Consider the following 15,531-nt stretch of genomic DNA (forward strand, 5'->3'; position numbering starts at 1 on the left):
ATCTATTTATATTAACAATGTTTCTCAACATTAGAGTCTAATGAAACATAAAATAGGGCTTTCTTCCGGTTGTGGCACCTTGTGATGAGGCTCTCTTGTCCATACCCCTAGCCAGCGCTGTCCAAAGGCTCTCTGCAGTTGGCACAGGTCTTTGGAGGCAGGAGGATGGTCACAGGTGTGGCACACTGCAATTGGGGCACCAGCCTCATTAGGTGAATGGGCGATCCCTGGAGATGGTCCAACTAGGCATGCTGCAACACAAGCTACTGAAACCTGCCCTGCTTCTGGGCAAGGAGCAACTCGCTGGCATGCACCTCTGTGTCTGTACAGAGGGTGGTGGTCACATGGCACAGATTCACACGTTCGGTCCACCTCCAAGCTATGGTGGCCTAGTACTAAAAATAGGTGATTAGGCTTCCAAGGAAAGACATCCTCATCTGGTGTGACTGGCCCCTACTGGTAGCTGACCTCCATCTCTGCCAATCCAAAATGTTTACCTGTGATCACTACCAGAAATCCAACCAATAAGCCCATGATAAGCATCAGGGTTCACCTTTATAATAAACAATGGCTGTGGGATTTTAAATTAAAAATAATAAATAAAATGGGAATAGAAATGATGCTGAACCTTGCAGTATTCATCCATGGGCACATGAACTAAATGGCATTAAAAAAATCTATACAATTAAAAGAAGATGTAGTTCCAATAAATTTCACTTTTTAATGATTTCATGAAAATCATTATTTAACAAAATATGTACAAAATTTATTTTGCAACAACTATAATAACTCCAACCAAGAAGAAGAAAGTAAACAGTAAAGGACTTAAAACCATATGGATATAAACTTTTAAAAATTTTAACAGGTTTATAGGCATTTTTTAGGTAAAATTCACATTACAACTAGTCATTTCAAAATACACAATTCAGGGACACTTAGTGCCTTCACAATGTTTTGCAATCAACTCTCTCCAGTTTCAAAACTTTTTTAACATGTCAGAAGAATACACCATACCCTTTAAATGATCTCTCCCTATGTCCTCCTTCCCCATTCCCTGGCAACCACTAATTTGCTCTCTTTTGATCTGCTTATTTTTACTATTTCATATAAAAGGGATCACACAATATGTAGTCCTTTGTGCCTGGCTTCTTTCATTTAGTACAGTGTTTGGGGGTTTGAAGTATCAATACTTCAGTACTTTTCATGGCTGAGTAATATTCATCGTATGTATACACCACAACTTGTTCACTCATACATCCTTTGATGGATATCTGGGTTGTTTCTGTCTTTTAGTTACTGTGCTGCCATGAACATTCGTATACAAGTATTTATTAGAATTCCTATTTTCAGTTCTTTGGAATATAGATCTAGGAGTAGAATTGCTGCATCATATGGTGATTCTATGTTTATCGTTTTTAGAAACTCCCCAACTATTTTAGAAAGAAGCTTCACCATTTTACATTCACTCCAGCAATGTTCAAGGGTTATTTCTCCACGTCCTTACCAACACTTGTTACCCTCCATTTTTTTTTATTACCACCAATCTGTTGGACCTGCGGAAACAGTATCTCATTGTGGTTTTGATTTGCATTTCCTTAATGACCAGTGAAGTTAAATATCTTTTCATGTGCTTGTTGGCCATTGGCGTATCTTCTTTGGAGAAACACCTATTCATGTCTTCTTTCCATTTTTTTAAGTTTAGCTGTCTTGTTGTTGCTGGTTGTATGAGTTCTTTTACATTCTGACAGTAGAACCTTATCAGATATGTCATTTACAAATATATTCTCCCATCCTATAGCTTACCTTTTCACTTTCTTGATAATGTCCTTTGATGCATGAAAGCTTTTAATTTTGATGAATTTCAATTTGTCTATTTTTGCTTTTGGTGCTTGTGCTTCTGGTGTCATAGCTGAAAATCCATTGCCAGATATAAGGTCATGAAGATTTATCCCTATGTTTTTATCTAAGAATTTTATGGTTTTCTAAGAGCTTTAACTTAATTTCTGTATATGGAATGATGTATGAGTCCAGCTTCATTTCTCTACTTTTGAATATCCATTTGTCCCAGCACCATTTGTTGAAAAGACTACCCACTATTAAATGGTCTTAGCACCCTTGCAGAAAATCAACTGGCCATACATGTATGGGCCTATGTGTCTATCCTTATACCAATACCACCCTGTTTACATTACTATAGCTTCATAGTAACTTCTGAAATCAGAAACTGTGAATTCTCCAAATTTGTTTTTCTTTTTCAGTATTGTTTTGGCTATTCAGGGCCTGTTATATTACATATGAAATTTGAGAATCAACTTTTCCTTTTGAAATTTTGATAGGCATTGTATTGAATCTGCAGATTGCTTTGGGTGGTACCGCCATCTTAACAGCATTAAGTCTTGCAATCCATGATTCTGAAATTTCTTCCAGCAATATTGCAATATTTTATAGTTCTCAGTGTATAAATATTTTGCTTCATTGGTTAAACTTATTCCTCAATATTTTGTTCTTTTAGATACCTTTGTAAACAAATGTTTTTCTGTATTTCCTTTTAAGAGTTTTCATTGAAGGTGTAAAAACTACAACTAATTATTTTATAACTGTCTTGAAACCTGAAAATTTGCTGAATTCACTTAATAAGTATCTTGTACATGAGGATTCTTTGGGAGTTTTCTATGTATGGAACCATGCCATCTGCAAATATAGTTTTATTTCTTCCTTTTCAATGTGGATAGCTTTTATTTATTTTTCTTGCCTAAGTACTCTAGCTAAAATTTCTAGTACAATATTGAACAGTAGTGGCAAAAGCAGGTATCTTTGTCTTGCTCCTAATCTTAGAAAAAAAGCTTTCAGTCTTTCACAATACTACATAGTTAGCTGTAGTTTTCCATAAATGCCCTTTATTTATCATGTTAAGAGAGCTCTCTTCTATTCCTAGTTTGCTGAGCATTTTTCTCATAAGAGGTATGTATGTATTTTGTTACAAGTATAATAGGATGACTGTTAAATTATTTCAAGCATAGAAGTATCTATCACATTAGGAGAAATTCATGTGGTAAAAGTAGAATGGAAACAAATGGCAATTCTCTTTTGAAGAAGAAAGAGAATAATGAAAAAATGCCTGACTATAAATAAGAATGTGTGCATGTATGTTTCAAATGAATACTGATGGGGATCAAATTGCCGTGATGCTTTTAAAAGAGTGATGTAACAATTTTACGGTATTTCAATATGCCAAAAATTACATCCTGTGCAACTTTACTTAAAATTGTAACAAATATTAAATATTTATAACTGTCCAAAAGGGTACACAAGTTGTCAAAATTATTTTAAGAGATATAGGAAGAAATTTGAAGACACTCTTATAATCTAACCAGAACTTCAGAACCAGCAGGAATGGAAACCCAAGACTCACACATTCATTCAAACATTTACTCAGTACCTGCTCAATGTGCTAGCGATATAGCAGGAGACAAGGACTCCACCTTATGAACTTACATTCTAATAAGGAAAAAGACAGTAAGCAAATAAACAAGTAAACACTCTGTCACAAAACGAGTGCTACAGAGAAAATGAAGCAAGGAAAATAGGATGAGAGCAGTGGCGGGGGAGGTTTGCTATTTTTTATAGGGTGATGGAAGAAAGCTCAACTACTAAGGTGACTTTTGAGCAGAGACCTCAAAAAGTTTGTAAGGGAACCATGTGAGTATCCACTATGGTGGACTGGGGAGGAGGGGAGGAGAAAGGGGCTGTAACATTTTACTCAGCAAAAACAAAAACCACTAAAGGACCTAGGCAAAACAGTGTCCTTTTCTATAGACTAAGGGGACGGAGTACAAAAATAAATGTGGTTAAATAATGTTTGTCTGAACTGGCAACATTGATGGGTAAAGCTATTTGATTCAAGTTGCGAGAAAAAAAACATTTACGTCTATTATATTATAGCAATGAGTTTTGTAAGGCAGCAAGTTATTCCTAATCTGGTGCTAAACATAAATTTTAGATTTTTATTTTCATGGGTCAAATATTGATTAGTTCCTATTATTTCTGCTTTCAACTGCTAATCCCTGAGGATAGCCAATCAAGTGGAAGCAATGCACCCATGAAGAGTACCAACCTGTAGCAGTTACTAAAATTCCAGGAACCACAACTACGATAGGTTTCACAATTCAAATTTAAGCCTTAAAATGAGGCAGAATGGGGGCGCCTGGGTGGCGCAGTCGGCTGGGCGTCCGACTTCAGCCAGGTCACGATCTCGCGGTCCGTGAGTTCGAGCCCCGTGTCAGGCTCTGGGCTGATGGCTCGGAGCCTGGAGCCTGTTTCCGATTCTGTATCTCCCTCTCTCTCTGCCCCTCCCCCGTTTATGCTCTGTCTCTCTCTGTCCCAAAAAAATAAATAAAAATGTTAAAAACAAAAACAAAAAAAACCACAAAAAACAAAAAACATCGAGTTCTGAATGGGAAGAATACTGTTAAAATGTCCATACTACCCAAAGCAATCTGCACATTCAGTGCAATCCCTATAGAAATACCAACAGCATTTTTCACAGAACTAGAACAACTAATACTAAAATTTGTATGCAACCACAAAAGACCCTGAACAGCCAAAGCAAACTTGAGACAGAAGAAAGCTGGAAGTATCATGATCCCAGATTTCAAGACATACCACAAAGCTATAGTAACAAAACAGTTTGGGAACTGGTAGAAAAACAGACACATAGATCAGGAGAACAAAAGTGAGAGACCAAAAACAAACCCATACATGTATCATCAGTTAATCTATGACAAAGGAGACAAGAATAGACAATGGAGAAAAGACAGTCTCTTCAATAAATGGTGTTGGGGAAAACAGACAGCTACACGCCGAAGAACGAAGCCAGACCACTTCTTTACACCTTACACAAAAATAAACCCAAAATGGATTCAAGACCTAAATGTGAGACCTAAAGCCATAAAACTCCTAAAAGAAAATTTTAGGCAGTAATCTGTTGAACATCAAATATCACAATATTTTTCTCAGGCAAGTGAAACAGAAGCAAAAATAAACAATTAGGACTATATGGAACTAAAAAGCTTTTGCACGATGAAGGAAACCATCAATAAAACAGAAAGGCAACAAACAGAGGGAGAAAATATTTGCAAAAGATATATCCAATAAGGGGTTAGTATTCAAAATATATAAGGAACTCCCATAACTCAACACCAGAAAATCAATCTGATTAACAGATGGGCAGATGACCTAAATATCTTCCAAAGAAGATACACAGACATCCAACAGACACATGAAAAGATGCTCAACATGACTAATCATTAGGGAAATGCAAATCAAAAACCACAGTAAGCTATCACCTCACACTAGTCAGACTGGCTAACATCAAAAAGACAAGAAATAAGCGTTGGTGAGGATGTGGAGAAAAGGAAGTCCTCATGCATTCTGGTGGGAATGTAAATTGGTGCAACCCCTAGGGAAAACAGTATGGAGGTTCCTCAAAAAATTAAAAATTAAGCTACCATACAATCCAGTAATTCTACTTCCGGATATTTACACAAAGAAAACAAAAACCCTAATTCAGAAAGATATATACACCCCATGTTTATTGCAGCTCTCTTTACAACAGTGAAAACATGGAAGCAACCTAAGTGTCCATCTATAGATAAACGGATAAAGGTGGGGCACATATACACAAATGGACTGTTACTCAGCTGTAAAGAGGGATGAAATCTTGCCATTTGTGGCCACATGGATGGACCTAGAGCGTATTCTGCTAAATAAAATAAGCCAAAGAAAAGCAAACATCACAAGATTTCATTTCTATGCAGAATCTAAAAACTGAAACAAACAAAAAAAGACAGAAACAGACTCATAGAGTATTGGTGGTTGCCAAACAGGAGAGGAATGGAAGAAGGATGGGCAAATTAGGTGAAGGGGATTAAGAGGTACGTACTTCTGGTTATAAAATAAATCATGGAGATGAAAAGTTTGACATAGACAATTTAGTCAATAGTACTATAATACATTTATCATGGATATTCATAATGTATATGATCACTGAATCTTTATGTTGTATACCTGAAATTAATTTAATATTCTATGTCAACTTTATTTCAATTAAAATTTTAAAATGTAAGACTATTTTATGAATTTTTTTAAAAACCCAGTTTATAAATGCTTTAAATCATCTTTGGAAGAAGTATTTTTAAATCCTTTTTATTTTTTAATTTTAGAGACAGAGCACACAAGTGGGAGAGGGGGACAGAGGGAGAGAGACAGAGTCTTTAAGCAGGCTCCACACTCAGTGCAGAGCCCAACACGGGGCTCCAATCCCACAACCCTGGGATCATGACCTGAAATCTAGAGTTGGATGCTCAAGTAACTGAGCCACACAGGCACCCCAGAAATACTTTTAAATTCTATCCCATAATTTTAGGAACACTTATTGAGTATTTTTTTTAATTGTTTTATTTTATTTTTTTAAAGATTTTATTTTTAAGTAATCTCTACACCCAATGTGGGACTCAAACTTACAACCCCAAGATCAAGAGTCTCATGCTCCATTGACTGAGCCAGTCGGAACCCCTTTTTAATTGTTTTAGATGCCACACTCCCTTCTCTGTTATACAATCACCCAAAACTTCAAAATAGTTACAAAAACCCAGATTTTGTTTCAGTTTCATAACTGACATTTAATCAGCATCTTCTAAAATAAATGAAAAATGTATGGCAAATGATTACTGAAAACTAAAGTCAATCTGTCTTCATTACAGGAAAAATAGTAACTAATGAATTACCTATACTTATTTCCAAACCAGAGTAAATTAAAGTCACAAGTTTTCTAACAGCAAAAATACATATTCATCTCTCAAAAAGGCTTCAATAAGTCATACATTCCACTGTAAGGACCAATATATGGCATATTTAGGGTAGTAACAGGAAAACAATATCACGAAAGAAAAATGTGCAAATGGATGCAAAATAGAGAAGGATATAATACACAGTGGTTGAAAAAAAATGTAAACAAAGGCACTTAAGAAATGGGTCTAATTTAATGGGGGCACTTTCCAAAAAGAATTTGAGACTTCCATCTCTGCTGAGATACTGAAAGCTGGGAAGACTCTCAATAAGACAGTAAGACAAAGCTGGACGAACTACAAAATAACTTTTCCTGAACTTGCCAAAAAATAGGTTACAAGGTAACGAAGTAATATGAAATATAAACAAACTCACTTCCAAGAAGAGAGGGAACACTGAACACTAAACCAGCTGTGACACAGCATGGGATGGCAGGTACTTTACGAGCAATTAAGGAAAACCTGGTTAAAGTTTTTAATAAATTGATGAAGTCCAAGAATGGGTTAGTGGAGAGCACAGAACCTCAGGAACCACAGGCACAATGGGCACTCAAATCCACTTTCAGTCTCAATTAAATATGGTAGAAAAATGTTGAAACATATACAAAGAATGTCTTAACTGGCTCATCAAACACAGCTGAGGAAAGAATCAACAAACCTAAAGTCAATAAAAGTTACCCAAACTAAAAAACAGAATAAAATAAGACAAAGTATTCAGGAACTACGAGACATAACAAATGATCTAACAGATGTATAATTGGTATTCCAGCAGGAAGTGAGAAGGAAAACAAAGTATTTAAGGACAGAATGGCTGAAATTTTTCCAAAAATAATGAAAAGTATCAAACCACAGATCTAAGAAGCTTAGAGAATCCAAAGCCATGGAGACACCAAAAATAAACAAAATAACAGAATGTAACACTACACCACACACCTAAACACGTTATATTTAAAATTTTTGTTTATTTATTCTTGAGAGATAGAGAGAGACACAGCATGAGCAGGGGAGAGGGAGAGGGAGGGGGAGACACAGAATTCGAAGCAGGCTCCAGGCTCTAAGCTGTCAGCACAGAGCCTGACGCAGGGCTCAAACCCATGAACCACGGGATCATGACCTGAGCCGAAGCTGGACACATGACCGATTGAGCCACCCAGGTGCCCCTACACACATTATATTTAAAATGCTGAAAATCAGGGGCGCCTGGGTGGCTCAGTCGGTTAAGCGTCCGACTTCAGCTCAGGTCACAATCTCGTGGTCCGTGAGTTCCAGCCCCGCGTCGGGCTCTGGGCTGATGGCTCAGAGCCTGGAGCCTGCTTCCGATTCTGTGTCTCCCTCTCTCTCTGTCCCTCCCCAGTTCATGCTCTGTCTCTCTGTCTCAAAAATAAATAAACATTAAAAAAAAATTTTTTTTTTATTAAAAAAAATAATAAAATGCTGAAAATCAGAGATAAATATCTTAAAACCAGCTATGGAGAAAAAATACACATTAATCATAATCACAAAGGACCAAAAATAACAATTACATCAGACTTCTCAAAAGAAACTATGCAAATCAGAAGACAATGGAGTGTCTTTAAAATGCTGAAAGAAAAAATTATCTCAATCCCAAATTCTATGAGTGAAAAGTAGCACTTAAAAGTGGAGAAAAATTTCAGATTCAGCTCTGACTGAATATATAAAGAGCTCAGAAGTCATCTTGTCCTATAACAAAAAAAAAAAAAAAAAAAAAAAAAAAAAAAAAGAGTGAAAAGAAAAGAAAATTAAAGAAAAGAAAAAAGAAGAAAAAAAAATTTACAGGGCAAACTATTAACCAAACTACAGGGCAAATGTGGAAAGAGAGAGGTGAATACAGAAAATCACAGTTGAGACACGCTTACCTGGAACACTGGAAGGAACATTTAAATGGTAATTTTGACTAGTTGCTGCAGGATGGGTATAAAGTATCATGAGAATGAAACTCCTAGGGGACACCACTACTGCATGGGTTTTACCTCCAGAAGCTTTTCATTTTGAAAAGGCAAGAAAGATCCCCCTTGTGTTTCTGACAGAGGGAGGAGGAAAGTAACCACTCTGAAATATGCACAGACTGTCTTCCATAACAAAGGCCTATTCTTCGATAAAATAAACCTTACTAGAGCCTTGTTCCACTTTGGAAAAGGGCATGTACCAGACTGCTCTTTTTTAAATCTTCTTTTGTCACCAGAAGTGGGCAAAAAATTAAGAAATACTTGCAAATGTCATAGTCCAGGGACACAGGCCACAAAAACACTTAATAAGATTATAGAATGCTCCAGTCCCCCACATCTTACCATCACACCAATAGTAGAACAATAAACTAGAGCTAAAAGAGATGCAAGGTAAGTTTTATCCGTCTATCTAAGGAGGAGTTTTTTTGGATGTCCAAGATAACAAGGAGACAAAAACAGGCACACTAGAATAACTTTAAGCCTATGGCACCTATAGCTCCAGAAAAATATTAACAAAGCCAAACTCCTAGCCTAATTAGCATAAAACCTCATACTGAAGACCAATTCACCCTAGTTCTTAATGCTTCATGTATCATGTCCAGTTTTCAACATAAAATTACAAGGCATTCTAAACGGCAAGAAAAAGCAGTCTGAAGAGACCAAGCAAGAATCAGAACCAGGACTAGATATGACATAAAGATTGACATGTTTGTTGGGGCTCCTGGGTGGCTCAGTCAGTTAAGCATCTGACTTCGGCTCAGGTCATGATCTCACAGTTCGTGAGTTCGAGCCCCGCGTCGGGCTTTGTGCTGAAAGCTCAGAGCCTGGAGCCTGCTTCACATTCTGTGTCTCCCTCTCTCTCTGCCCCTTCCCTGCTCATGCTCTGTCTCTCTCTGTCTCAAAAATAAATAAACATTTTTTAAAAAATTAAAAAAAAAAAAAGATTGACATGTTTTGGCTCTTGTAAAAAAAAAAAGAAAAAAAGTAGACATTATCCAAGAAGAGATGAATAATGTAAGCAAGTACAGGGAATGGAAACACTAAGAATCATAAGGAAATGCTAGAAATATAAAACATAATATTCTAACAGAATGAAAAATACCTTTGATAGGTCTATCAGTAGACAGGACACAGCCAAGGAATGAATGAATGAATTTGAGTCACTGAATAGAAACTTCCCAAATTGAAATTTAAAAAGAAAAAGATGAAACAAAAAGAAAAAAAATGACTAAGAACTATGGGATGGTTTCAAAAGATGTTAACATACACATAACTGGAATATCTGAAAGAGATAAAAGAGGAAACCGAACAAAAAAATACTGGAAATAATTATTATTGAGAACTTTCCAAAATTAATGACAGACACCAAACCAAAGATCCAGGAAGTAAAGGGAACAAAAAGTAGAATAACAATCCAAAAAATGACAACTAGTGATATCATATTCAAACTGAGACACCAAAGCAAAGAGAAAATCTTGGAAGAAGATAGAGGAAAAAAGCACTTTACCTATAGGGGAACAAGGGTATGAATTACAAATGACTTCTTGTTAGAAACTATGCAAGCACTAAGAGAGTGGACATATTTAAGGTGTTGGGGAAAAAAAATCACCAACCTAGAATTCTATGTCCAACAAAATTATCTATCAAAAGAGGAGAAATAAAGACTCTCAAACAAAATTGAGGGAATTCATCACAGCAGATCTGGCCTACCAGAAATGTTTAAACAAAGTTCCTCAGGGAGAATAAAAATTATATAGTTAGAAACTTGCATCTATATAAAGAGTATCAGAGAAAAAAATAAGTGAAGCCAAAATTTTTACTTTTCTTATTCTTAAATGATTTAAAAGATAACTGTTCAATTACAGCAAATGTGGGGGCGCCTGGGTGGCTCGGGTGGTTAAGTGTCCAACTCCAGCTCAGGTCATGATCTCGCGGTTTGTGAGTTCAGGCCCCACATCAGGCTCTGTGCTGACAGCTCAGAGCCTGGAGCCTGCTTCAGATTCTGTGTCTCCCTCTCTCTCTGCCCCTCCTCTGCTCATGCTCTATTTCTCTGTCAAAAATAAGTAAACATTTAAAAATTAAAAACAATAATAGCAAATGTGTATTGGATGAAGATAGCATATGGATAAGTGAAATGAGTGAGAACAACGTCATATTGGACAGGAGAGAGGAACTGGGAATACACTGCTAGAAAGTTACCTGCATTACATGTGAAACAGTATGTTATTAGAAGTTAAGTTAGTTTGGGGCGTCTGGGTGGCTCAGTGAGTTAAGCATCCCACTTCAGCTCAGGTCATGATCTCACAGTTTGTGAGTTCGAGGCCCATGTCAGGCTCTGTGCTGACAGCTCAGAGCCTGGAGCCTGCTTCAGATTCTGTGTTTCCCTCTCTCTCTCTGCCTGTGCCCTGTTCACACTCTGTATGTCTCTCTCTCAAAAATAAATAAACATTAAAAAAAAAAAAGGTAAGCTAGTTAATTACAAATGTATATTTCAAATCTGGGATAACCACTAAAATGTTTTTAAAAATTTGTAATTGATATGCAAAAATATGAGATAAAATGAATCATATAAAATCCCCAATTAAAATCACACAAGACAGGGGCGCCTGGGTGGCGCAGTCGGTTAAGCGTCCGACTTCAGCCAGGTCACGATCTCGCGGTCCGTGAGTTTGAGCCCCACGTCAGGCTCTGGGCTGATGGCTCAGAGCCTGGAGCCTGTTTCCGATTCTGTGTCTCCCTCTCTCTCTGCCCCTCCCCTGTTCATGCTCTGTTTCTCTCTGTCCCAAAAATAAATAAACGTTGAAAAAAAAATAATAAAAAATAAAATCACACAAGACAAAAAAAAATTTTTTTAAGATGGGAAAAAAATAACAAAGAAGTATGACAGACACCAGTTACAACACTGTAGACATTAATGCAGCTATATCAATCATTATTTTAAATGTGAATGGTCAAGGGGCACCAATGGTCTAGGTGGCTCAGTCAGTTAAAAACACCTGACTCTTGATCTCAGCTTAAGTCTTGATCCAGGGTTGTGAGTTCAAACCCTGCAATGGGCTTCATTAAAAAAAAAAAAAAAAAATGTGAATGGTCTAAAAAACCAACTAAAAGACAGCATGTGGTGGTGGGGTGGGGGGAGATAAAAAGCAAGACTCAACTTGGGCACCTGGGTGGCTCAATTGGTTAAGCAGCCGACTTTGGCTCAGGTCATGGTCTCACAGTTCCTGAGTTCAAGCCTCACATCAGGCTCTGTGCTGACAGCTCAGAGCCTGGAGCCTGCTTTGGATTATGTATCTCCCTCTCTCCCTGCCTCTCTCCTTCTCACACTCTGTCTCTTTCTCTAAAATAAATAAATACTAAAAAAAAAAAAAAAAAGGAAGACTCAACTATATGTTGCCTACCAAAAACCCACTTAAATATAAAGACTAAGAGTAAAGGTAAAGGCATACAGAGATATATCATGCAAACATGATTTCTTCTTTCAAAAGTAAGCTCTGCTCCTACCTCCAGCATATAACACAAATCAAAGACTTAGCTATAGGTTATAAATCTGTTAAAACTCTTGAAATAGGGGCGCCTGGGTGGCGCAGTCGGTTAAGCATCCGACTTCAGCCAGGTCACGATCTCGCGGTCCGGGGGTTCGAGCCCCGCGTCGGGCTCTGAGCTGATGGCTCAGAGCCTGGAGCCTGTTTCCGATTCTGTGTCTCCCTCTCTCTCTGCCCCTCGCCTGTTCATGTTCTGTCTCTCTCTGTCCCAAAAAAAAAAAAAAAAAAAAAATTAAAAAAAAAAACAAAAACTCTTGAAAGTATCAGATTTGGCAATGGATAATTAGAAATGTCCTAAAAGAATGAACAAATAGAGAAAAATACATAAACTGAACCTCATCAAAATTAAAAACAAATGTGCATCAAAGGATATTATCAAGAAAGTAAAAAAAAATAACCTATAAAATGAGAAAAAATATTTGCAAATCCTGTACCTGATAAGAGCTTACTATAAGCATATAATGAACTCATACAACTCAACAACAAAAAGTCAGCCCAATTAAAAATGTGCAAAGGACATAAAAAGGCATTTCTCCAAAGGAGATACACAAATGGCCAACAAGCACATGAAAAGATATTCAACTTCATTGGTCATTAAGGCAATGCAAATCAAAACAATGAGGTACCACTTTGCACCCAGCAGACTAGCTATCAAAAAAATTTTTTTAATTGTTGGGAAGGATGCAGAGAAACAGTACACTTGTACATTGCTGATGGGAACATAAAATGGTGAAGCCACCGTAAAAACAAAAACAAAAAAAACAGTTTTGGAGTTTCTCAAAAAGGTAAATAAAGAATTACCATATGACCCACCAATTCTACTCCTAGGTATATAGCCCCCTCCCAAAACAAACCACTGAAAATAGGTACTCAAACATTTAAGGAAGAAATGAAAACAATTTTCAAGAATAAAATCTTCAAGAAAACATATGAGGGAACACTTCTTAACTCATTCTATGACAGCATTAATCTAATAGCAAACCCAGATAAAGACATTACTAGGAAGGAAAACTACAGAGCAGTAGCTGTCATGAACACAGATGCAAAAGCCCTGTATAAAATGTTAGCAAATTGAATGCAAAAATATGTGAAAAGAATTATAAACCATGACCAACTAGAATTTATTCCAGATATGGAAGGCTGGTTCAAGATTCAACAATCGATTACTGTAACCCCACATCAGTAAGCTAAATAAGAAAAATCATGTGAATCGACACAAAAAACACATTTGACAAGATCCAACACCTACTCACCATAAAAACTCTCAGCAAACCTGAATAAAGAAAGGGAAACTCTTAACATTTTTTAAAAAATCTGCAACCTCCCCCCCACACTATACCTAAAATCATAATTAATGTAAGAATTTAGAAGCTTTCATGCAAAGATTGGGAACTCAGCAAGGATATTTCTCTCTACTCCTACTCAATACTGTAATGAAGTCCTAGCTAATACGACATGAAAAAAGGTATACAGAATGGGAAGAAAGCAATTAAACTGTGTGTGTGTGCACGCACACGCGCACAGAAGACATGATTTTTTTCTATGTTAAAAACAAAAAAATCCCAAAGAATCAATTAAAAAAATCTCCTGGTACTAATAAGCAAGTATAGCAAAGTTGTAAGACAGAATGTTAACATACAAAAGTTAACTGCTTTCTCATATACCAGTAATAACTGGAATCTGAAATTTGAAAAAAAAAAAAAAACTTTTACAGTAGCACCAAAAAAAAAAAAAACAAAACACTCAAGTATAAATCAAATAATATGTATTAGATCTACTGGAAAACTACAAACCACCGATGAAAGAAATAAAAGAAGATATAAATAAATGGAGAGATAGTCCAAGTTCATGGATTGGAAGATAACATTAAAAGACATCAATTCTTTACCCAAGGGATACAGCAGAACTGATGCATAGGGGCACTTGTACCCCAATGTTTATAGCAGCACTCTTAACAATAGCCAAATTGTGGAAAGAGCCTAAATGTCCATCAACTGATGAATGGATAAAGAAATTGTGGTTTATATACACAATGGAGTACTACGTGGCAATGAGAAAGAATGAAATATGGCCCTTTGTAGCAACGTGGATGGAACTGGGGAGTGTGATGCTAAGTGAAATAAACCATACAGAGAAAGACAGATACCATATGTGTTCACTCGTATGTGGATCCTGAGAAACTTAACAGAAACCCATGGGGAAGGGGAAGGAAAAAAAAAAAAAAAAGAGGTTAGAGTGGGAGAGAGCCAAAGCATAAGAGCATAAGCATAAGCAAAGCTAAGAGACTCTTAAAAACTGAGAACAAACTGAGGGTTGATGGGGGGTGGGAGGGAGGAGAGGATAGGTGATGGGCATTGAAGAGGGCATCTTTTGGGATGAGCACTGGGTGTTGTATGGAAACCAATTTAACAATAAATTTCATATATTAAAAAAAAAGTTAAAAAATAAAATAAAATAAAATAAAATATAGTTTAAAACTGAAAAGACAAAACAAAACAAAACAAAAACAACAACAAAAAAAGACATCTATTCTTTTTAACTTCTTCTGTAGATTCAATGCAACCCAATCAAAATCACCAAAATCTATAATTGTAGATATCAACAACCTGAATCTAAAATGTGTATGTAGGAGCACCTGGGTGACTCAGTCAGCTGAGCGTCCGACTCTTGATTTTGGCTCGGCTCATGATCTCACAGTTCATGAATTCAAGCCCCACATCTGACAGTACAGAGCTTGCTTGGGATTCTTTCTCTCTCTCTCTCTCTCTCTCTCTCTCTCTCTCTCTCTCTCTGCCTCTCCCATGACTGCTCTTTCTCCCTCTCTCTCAAAATAAATAAGCTTAAAAATATAAATAAATAAATAAATAAATAAATAAATAAATAAATAAATAAATAAATAAATAAAAATGTATATGTGAAGGCAAATGCCCCAGAATAGCCAACATAACAGTGAAGAAAAACAGGGCTGGGAGATTCCCCACTATCCAATTTCAAGACAATATAAAGCTACAGTACTCAAGACAGAGTAGTATCAACCAAAGAACAGACACATAAATCAATGGACTGAAAACAGAACCTAGAATTTGGCCCACACAAGTATACTCAACTTTATATATGAAAATAGATATTTTTCCTATAATTAATTGAAGCAAACTAGTTTTCAAAAGGCCTCAC

General features: G+C 36.5%; 1 protein-coding gene across 2 annotated transcripts in view; it reads right to left on the reverse strand.

The window, feature by feature from the left end:
- LOC122497139 (E3 ubiquitin-protein ligase RNF103) overlaps positions 1 to 15,531 on the reverse strand; it is a 109,314-nt gene that overhangs the window by 33,389 nt on the left and 60,394 nt on the right. The window lies entirely within an intron of this gene.

Source organism: Prionailurus bengalensis, chromosome A3 (genome assembly GCF_016509475.1).
Source record: "Prionailurus bengalensis isolate Pbe53 chromosome A3, Fcat_Pben_1.1_paternal_pri, whole genome shotgun sequence".
Taxonomy (NCBI): Eukaryota; Metazoa; Chordata; class Mammalia; order Carnivora; family Felidae; genus Prionailurus; species Prionailurus bengalensis.